This window comes from Mchenga conophoros, linkage group LG3 (genome assembly GCF_057382185.1).
Source record: "Mchenga conophoros isolate Kocher_MC1m ecotype Shallow Benthic linkage group LG3, M_conophoros_male_GT1.1, whole genome shotgun sequence".
Classification (NCBI taxonomy): domain Eukaryota; kingdom Metazoa; phylum Chordata; class Actinopteri; order Cichliformes; family Cichlidae; genus Mchenga; species Mchenga conophoros.
This window is the reverse complement of record NC_140528.1, coordinates 4,106,841-4,116,560: the sequence shown is the minus strand read 5'-3', so window position 1 is coordinate 4,116,560 and position 9,720 is coordinate 4,106,841. Positions and strand designations below refer to the sequence as shown.

At 39.0% G+C, this 9,720-nt stretch overlaps 1 protein-coding gene across 1 annotated transcript in view; it reads right to left on the bottom strand.

Annotated features, from left to right (window-relative positions):
• LOC146577017 (protein NLRC3-like) overlaps nt 1-9,720 on the bottom strand; it is a 543,118-nt gene that overhangs the window by 75,126 nt on the left and 458,272 nt on the right. The window lies entirely within an intron of this gene.

Here is a 9,720-nt window from a genome sequence, read left to right as displayed (position 1 = left end):
TTTGTTGTTCTTCACCCTGCAGCATTTGAATATTTCAGGAGTAAACTGATCATAAATTCATGAAGTCATGACTGAAAGTGCAGACTGAGAGTGGATCACATGATGTTTAAGGTGTGTCATGTGACATGTTCAGTATTGTCACACATGTCTAGATTGTCCCTGATATCATAACTGCTCAAACACTGATGATTATATTTGAAGAATTATTCCTGATGGCAGCAAAGTTTGAATGGAGCTCTCTGTCTGTGCTGATTTGTCGCCCTCTGGAGGTCAAAGCACAAACTGCATGATGTCACTGTAACCACCACAGAGACAGGAAGTGTTTTTATGACTGAAACACTGAAATGATGCTAACGGCTGTCGTTAACTGATACATACGGTGGCCCTGAGAGGCCAAACGGACAGCAACTTCAGAAAACACTTGCAAAAAGAAAAATGCTGCAAAAAGGAAAACGCTGCAAAAAGAAAGACGCTGCACTGCAACTTCAAGAAAAACACTGCACTGCAAAAAGAAAAATGCTGCAAAAAGAAAAGCGCTGCAAAAGCACACAAAGCACAACGGAAATAGGAAAAATGAAAACGGAAATGTTCCTGGGGAGACAATAACCCGACGGACCAGTTGCACGAACCAAAACATGCTAACCAGTGCGCTAGGACTGGGACACACTTCAAAGAAGTGGAGGAGAGGTAAATGTGTTGTAATCTCATGATTCTAATAATACTACAGATAAATAGGTGGTATTCAGAATACAGTTTTTTGTTGAAATAAATAGATTACACATCATTATTTTCCTATTTCGTATGTTAGGCTATGCCCTCTCTATTTTTTGTTAATTCCACTCTGGTGTAAACCCAAACAAAACAAGCATTAAGAGGCTCTAATGCCTGTGTCTCAGTTTCACGGCCCATGCCACCTCTACTTGCGGCAGTATAATGACATGACAAAATATTTTCAATAATTATTGTTCAAAAAATTATTTAATATGAAGGCAATAGGCAGAGTATTACAGGCATAGCGATAAAGGATGTGCCCTCATGTAGTCCGTGCTGCAGGGAGAATGGACTGCCATACACGTGAAGTTTCTGTGAGCCAGGGAGTGAGGAAAAGGAAAGTGGAAAAGTATGAGTTCTCACCTAGCAGAAAAGGGAGATGGAAGCATGTAAATATAATAATAACCACTGCAGCCAAAAACAGTGCCTGTATCTATTTTTTTTTCACATTTTTTTCCATGGTCAAAATTACTTTATTATAATGAATTGTCTTTATCTTTAGCTGCAGATGAAAATGAATATTTCTACGTTGGAAGAATGATTGCAGTTTCCATTGTTCATGGTGGTCCAGGGTTGTTGTTTATCTCCAAACTTCTTTATGTACCTTGTTGGAAAAGACAAGACATTCGAGGCACCAATTGATGATATACCAGATGAAGAAATCAAGAAGGCTCTACTAGAGGTAAATTTATGATGTTATGATTATGACAAACACCAATAAATGCAAATTTTTAGTTTTAGTTATCCACTTAACATAATCTTGGTAACTAACTGATGCCTGAATTGATTACGGATTGTGTAATCCAAGACTGTTACATCGCACATTAATAGACAGCATGCAAAGGATGTCACTTGTATGTGTGTGTAATATATATTTTTCTCTTTAGATAAAGAATGCAACATCTCTAAGTGAGCTCCGAGTAATCTCAGAAAAACACTCAAGCATGCTCCAGACAGCAGGATGCTTTCGATTCATGAGGACACTGGAGGATAAGAAGAAGGTAGTAGCGGATTACATTCAGTGGTACTTCATCTACCGAAAACATCTTTCCATCCAAAGGTATAGAATTCAGACTATAATGTGCCCATTTAACGAAATCTTTTCAGAAGAATAAATTGTTACTTTTTTTTATTCCTGTGAAATTTAAAGGATGGAAAAAACATATTCTAAATGCAAGACCTTTTTCAGGAGGACTTTTTTTTGTAGCAGGATGAGTGTCTTAGCTAGATAAGAATGTTGGTTACTTTCTTAACACAGTAGTTTCCGATGTGAAGTTTTGCTTTCTTGTACAAATAACATTAAACATTTTATTAAAAATTAGACTGTTTTCTAGTTTCAGAAAGGGTCTAGCAACACTCGATTTTCTAAACGCCCTGGAACAGCATCCTTCACTCTTCTTCTCATTCATGTGCTACACTGAGACCAGGCTGACAGCTGATCTTCTTGAGAACATCTTCCATGTGCAATTTGGTCCACCTGGCAGCTCTAGGCGTCAAGAGGAGACAAGAGTACTAAGCTACTGGCAAGACTATCTGCTTTCTGTAGAAGGTATTAAATTTGGTTGAAAAGCAAATGTCAGCAAAGTGTAATGGCCCCTGTTTCCTGTTTATTATCATTAGAAATAACTTTTATTCTCTTTACATTTTCAGAGAGAAATGGAAGTCTGTCTCTTGAAGACATCCTTATGTTTGCAACTGGACTGAGAGAACTTCCTCCTGCAGCAATTCAGCCAAAGCCACAACTTCTTTTCCAGACCACTTCACGCTTCCAGACCACTTCACGCTTCCCTGTAGCAGATGTCTGTGCAAATACTATCAAAATCCCAGTGTTACACAGTTATGAGGACTTCCAAGAAGCCATGGATTATGGCATCCAGAACTCTCCTGGGTTTGGGCTTCCCTAAGGTCCAAGTCCTTTTGCTTTTAAGCCACATTTATGGTTTTAGCAAACATTTGAAGTTTGTGATTTTAAAATCTGAAAATTTTGTTTCTAATAATTTCTGTAAATCACATAAAGTTTAATGCATCGCAGAAAGTTCAATCAGGTTTTGAAATTTCAAAAGCATAGTATCATAGTGGGACAATTGAACAAGTTAGACATATTTCACTGTGTTAAGAAATTGCCAATGTAACAAAATAAAACATTTCTGAAGTATTCTAATGTACTGAGACACGCTAGTATAATAACACAGGGGAAAAAATCTGATAAATTCAGTTAAAAGGCTTTATTTAATCAAACACTTTTGTGTTTGATTAAATTTTTTTGTAAGATGTGCAAGTTGTTCTTGGAGTTAGAAAAAGAAAAACCCACATAAATACAGGTCTCGCTGAATGCTTTTGTAAACCTTTGTTTGTAAAACAGATCTCCAAATTAATCAACATGTTTGTTACAACACCTAATTAAAAGGAACAAGTTATTTTGTACAGTATGGTCTTTTGATTTCTTCAGGTAGAAAGCGTACACACTGAAAAGTTGACGGTAGTGAAACTATTTATATAAAAACTTTGGTACTATTTTTTTCAATACTCATTAAAGTTGGTTTGTGACAATTAGTGTCAGTGGTAATTGTACTCACATCTAGCAGATGATTTTACATTGACCTCTAAAGTCCAGTCATATTTTTGAGTGTTATATAATTTTCAACTGCAGTAGTCCAGTTGACTGGTCGAGGGAGCTCACTCTGTCTTTCCAAGTTTGTGAAATGAACCTGGAGATTGTCGTCCCCACATAGACTGTACTGAGCAGGTAGAATGTCATCAAACTGGTGCAGGATTTCTTGAGGCACTTGGAATCCACACTCTCTTCCACCATACCTCAGGTCAGTTAGAAAAATGAACAAATTCAGTCACTTCTCCAGGTACTATCTTTCAAGGTTACAGCAAAAGCGCAAAGTCAATCTTATAATTAAAAGTCAGTTCTGGAAATTGTGATTTTAAAGAATCTTAATTATGCATATATCTACATTTGTCATTTTTAGTCAAGATGTGATCCAAAGTTAAAATATGATTGTCTAACATTTTTTTTTTGGAAAAAAATATAAAAATAAAACGTAAGTGCATGAAGTCAGAGAACAGAACTAATGGCAAAACACAAGTGGCCATCCGCTGTAGACGGACGGCTACGGTTTCCCGGTATTCATCCCCTGGCAGCGCCACCCACTCCTGACAGTGATACTCCACTCTATAAATCAAATCCTCCCGGAGCTCAGCGGAGGGGTTGTGAGTTGCTGGGTCCATTACTGGTTGCGTCGTACTGTCATGAACAAGCTGTGTGGAGGCAGAAGAGGACCCAAACGCAAAACTCACGGAGACAGGAACTGAACTCAAAATTACTGCTTTATAGTGATGTGACGTTCTGTATCGAGGCTTCGAAGCGTGTGTCGAGTAATGGAGGGGGCGTTTCCGCGAAGCGCGTATCGAGGCTTGCTTCATTTATGGGAGGAGCTGAAAATGATGACGTCCGAAGCCTCGCTGCCCGGCTGTACCACGTGACTGGTTCAGGAAACGGTTCGAACTTTGCCGCGAGATATGACAGCGATATAAACCCCTCAGACTTCATTCAAAATGTGGGTGTTTGATGGAGAGCTGCGGTTAGTGAGAGTTTGGAGAGAGTTTGGAGGTTTATGAGAGTGAGGAGAGAAAGTCAGGAGAGAATGGAGCCAGCTAAGAAGAGGAGGATGTCCTCCCCTGTGTGGGAACATTTTGAGCTTATATCTCCCAACAAGGTATGTAAATTTCCACAGAAGATGTATTTTCATAATACTGATGGTGCAATAAAACCTATGTTAAGCTGTCTGTACTTTTGTACAAGGTGAGGTGTTTGCTATGTGCCAGGGAGCTGGGATATAACAACAACACCTCATCCATGCTTAGGCACTACAGAGCTTTGCATGAGAATAAGGGGGACACCGATTGTGGAGCAAGACCAGGTGAGCCATCAAATGCAATGATAATATAGGATGCAGTAATGTTACTAAATGATATAACAATATTATACAACTGTTATAAGTTACGTATGTGATATTTATATTTGTGCTTTGTCTTTCCTCAGAGAACAATCTCAAATAGATGAAGACCTGGTCAGCATGGTGATTGAGGACTCCCAGCCATTTAGCATTGTGGAGGACAAAGGATTCAAAAGATTTGTTAAATCATTAAATCCTAGCTATGTTCTCCCCACTAAAAGGTCATAAAAGCAGTGAAAATTTAGTTTTTACAGAATAAAATGTGAACAGGCAGGACTGACGCCTCAGTGTGTAGCTGTCCATACCTCAACGTTACAAAAGCACAACCACTGTCCACACCCCAACCACACCTCACCTCACAGTAAATGATCATTTCCATTTCAAGCATTTCCAAATGATCATTTTCCATACTGCCAGTATAAATATACACAGTATACTGCATCACTACAATATAGATGTTTTACACACTCCTTTTGTTGTTGACATTTACAGGCTGTGTGCAAAAGGCCACACTCTTCAAATTCATGCCAACTAATATTTTTACGTCCAGTAGGTGTCCTACTAGAGCAAATGAAGCTTCAAGAAGCTTTGCACTGGAGTGAACCAATTGGATGAAAAGCTTCAGTGCTTCATGAAGCTTCATCTGCCCATCACTACTGCTTTATTGCAGGAGTTGCAAAGAAACAGAACAAAACCGGGAATACCAACTGAAGACCAAGGGAACAGAAAGACACACAGGTTCGGGGAGGAGACATTGACGACGCAACACTGACCTGAGGGAGACATGCACATAAATACACAGAGGGTTAACGAGGGAAGTGGGAACACACGGGAAACACAGCTGACACAGATAACCATAACGAGACAGGGCAGGAGTGAACATAACATGACGCATACAGACGAGAGATTATCAAAGTAAAACAGGAAGTACACAGAGGTTCAGACAGGAGGAGAGAGAGCACAGGGAGAACACAGACATAACGGGCTGGGGAAAACATGGAATAAACACAAGGAGAGACGAGGGCTCACAAATACACAGAGGGGCACACAAGGGTGAGAGTCACAAGGGGAAAACACTTAGGGAACAACATAACAGGGCAACCCAGGAAACATGGCCTAAATAAGGAACAAAATACAAAAATACATGAAACTAAGAATACTGGGCCAACATGGCCCAGGACCATGACAATCTCAGATTGTTTCATTTTATTTTTTCCCCCATCGCCTTGTTTGTATCTTTTCAGCTCAACTGAATTTAGTTGTGTTTTCACTGACATACTGCATTAGTATTACTATTAATATAACTATTACTGATCTGAAATCACACAAAGAACCTAAAATCCTAGCAGCATCTTTTACTGTAAAGAAACACAGACATGTTGAGTAAATGTTTATAACTTGAAATGCAAATATAAATTATAGATTTTGTAAACATAAACAACTATTTATCTAAAAATGCAGCCAATACACCTGCTGTTTTTTTCATTTTCTACAACCATTTAAAATATTACTAAAACTAAAATGAGAGAACAATCAGGTGTCGCAATAAGATGCTCCACAAATGATGTGTGCCAGTGTGGTAAGACTCGACTTAAGCGGTCAAAGAAGTGCAGGAGACTGATGCTGTCCAGTGTAGCAAGTGATTTATTCACCATTCTGTGGCCCAACAATATTTACAAAGAAACAAATAAGAAACTCAACTCTATAATTAACTCAATTCAAATAAACATAACTGAACTTAAATCAACGGAAATTAAGGTCAAACTGCACACAGCTACGCTGACCTGAACCTTTCTCTCTCGAAACACCTGAGTTCTTCTGCTTAAATAGTCCACTTAATCAAACAATTTCTCCTCTGGACTATTCCATTCAGTAGGTAGGTAAGATGAACATGATTATATTCAATCCTCTACTACTCCTCTTGACTGGCAACATAAACTCTGTGGTGTAATCAATACATATCACAACAGTAAATCTATTTCTTTATAAACCCTCTAAAATCAACTTTATTAAATTATAAGAATTCTTCCCCTTCTGCACTTGGTCTCTTCCTGTGACCTCAGATGAACCCAGAAGGTATAAAGCAGGAAGTAAAACTACATTTCCTCCTTTTGCTTCTGGAAGACAGGTAGGTAAGGTAAGTTCTAAACAATACCAATTAACAGTTGAAATAAAGAACATGTTAACTTAACAAATGTGTATGAATTGATTTAAACCAAGATGTTATATTATATAATCTGTAAAAGTGCAGAACATAAACAAACCCGGGATAGTAGATGTTTGCCTGTTGCAGATTACATGTGAAATATGGTTAAATCAAAACAAGAATGTTAACTAAGAATGTAGACAAATGGTCTTCTCACCCACTTTGTCACAGTCAGTAAAAAACAAGTTTGTCCACCAAAAGACAGAAGAGCACAGGGAGAAACCTGCAGGCCTGACAACAGCAGGCGTATCACTCCGCTGGTTTTCTACTTAGTGACAGTGTTTACAAATGTGCCTTTAGTGCCCTCACTGACACACAAAACAACGACTACACAACAGAACAGCTACACAAGACAATACAACACACTAAGTAAACACTCCACACTAAACGTCACAAATCTCCCACATCTAAACTATCTCTCTCTCTCTCTCTCTCTCTCTCTCTCTCACTCTGTCTCGCTGTCGTTACCGTCACTCCCAAAACTTTTCCCTCTTCCTAAACAACCAAATGTTGACTTTTTTTAATTGGTCGACATGGTGCATTTTTCCACCGATAGGAAACATGTGGATTTTTTCCTTTTTTTCCTGTTTTCGAGGTTAAAACACACACAAACGTGACGACAGTGTTTAGAACAAAGCGTGGCTGATATATATTTTCATAACTCTGGATTTACTGGCCTGTAATTAAAATGTAAAAACTTTGAAGTCCGAACTTTCAATGTGGCTGAAACAGAGACTCAGCGTGGCTGCAGCTTGTTGCTGTGTCAGCTCACATCAGTCATGTGATCTGGAGGTGCAGCGTGTCCGTGGACCACAGAGGGTTAATAACACTCACCGTCCTTCCATTTCCACAGTGTAACATCCACCCAGCTGTGTAAAATCAGAAATTTCCATGGTGTTGTTCAAAATGTGCTCTGGCACGATCATAAGCATCACTTGCTGCTGTAAACAAGAAAAAAGCCGGTCCTGCTATGGGCTGAACCATTTGTTACTGATAGAGGGGGGGACACTATGCAATATATTCAGTTTTAGCATTTATATTCACTGCTGACTGTAACTACGCTCAAACTGTTAATGCTATTGTAGTGGCAATTCCTTTACTTTTGAAAGATCAAACGTCCCACAACTTGAAGTCCACAAGCCACTGCTGCACTGAGGTAATATTTCGTACGCAGGCAAAAGAAGTCCATTGTCCAAACATTTTAGTTGAGAGTTTTGGTTTATTTATCCATCTTGGCAAGCAATAACAAGATCCTTCCTGCTGCTTCTCCTGCTCTGGTAAAAAACCATAGGCCCACCCCAATGCATGCTGGTCCTATACCAGTCTCTTTATTTATAGAAACAAAATGGCCCTACAGCTCTTACTGACTAATTTAACAAAATAACAACAAACAAAACAAATCATTTAAAACAAAATATTAACCGACAAATAAACCCCAAAATATAAGTAAACTAACAACAAACTTTAACTAATTTCAAAAATAAGAACAAAAACAAAAATAAAGAACAAATAGCTCCAACACTCCGGCCCCTAATTGTGCATACAATCACAATTACTTTAAAGTCTCAAAAGGAGGAGCTATTCCCTTAAACAAATCCTTAATTTTCATTGAGGATTTTCTTCACGATGAGGCTTCCAGTAGCAAAATAAGTTTTGTCACTGGCCTTTCCAAAACACTGGTCCTTGTTTGTAGTCTCACAGAACGCACCAAGCCTTTTGCATCCTGGTTTACATTTAAGACTTTCGCCATCATCCATGATCCTCTTGGAGCTGTAGCGTCTGCAATTAAAACAACATCTCCAGGTATAAGACATCTTTTAGTCCTCATCCATTTTTGTCTTTCTTGCATCAGAGGTAGGTACTCAGAAAGCCATCTCTTCCAGAACAACTCTGCCATGTACTGTACCTGTTTCCACCTTTTCCTGACATGCAAATCACTTGGATGAAACAGTCCTGGTGGAAAAACTGGTTTATTTTTCAGCAACAACAAGTGATTGGGTGTCAGTGCTTCAAGATCATTTGAGTCATCTGAAACTTTAGTAATGGGTCTGTCGTTCATTATAGCTTCAACCTCACAGAAGACTGTGTGGAGTCCTTCATCATCCAGAACTTGCTCCTTAAGAACTGAGGCTAAAATATTCTTTACTGAACGAATGAGACGCTCCCACACACCACCCTGGTGCTGGGATGTTGAAGTTCCATTTCATGCCATCCTGAACAAAAGCCTTTTGAATTTTGGCATGGTCCAGCTCAGTCAAACTTTCTTTCAACTCTCGATTCGCCCCAACAAAATTTGTAGCATTATCAGATCTGATGGTCGAAACTGGGCCTCGTCTACAGATGAACCTCCTCACAGCATTTATACAAGAGTCTGTATCAAGTGTACATGCAATCTCCAGATGTACTGCACGACTGGTGAAACAAGTAAAAAGAACTCCATACCTTTTAAGGAGACTTCGTCCTCTTTTAACACTTATAGGTCCAAAATAGTCCACTCCAACATTTGTGAATGGGGCTATGTCTGGCAGGACTCTCTCTTCAGGCAGATCCGCCATCTTTTGTTCAACAAACTTTCCTCTGTTGCGTCTACACGTGACACAACGAGAGATGATTTTCCTGGCAGCAGAATTTGCATTTAGTATCCAGTAATTTTGTCTTAGTTTTGACAGCATGTGTGCTCTTCCTGCATGTCCCAACCTTTGATGGATATGGCGTAAAATCAGTGTTGACACATGCATATCTTTTGTCAAAATTACAGGATGCTTTAATTCCATAGGC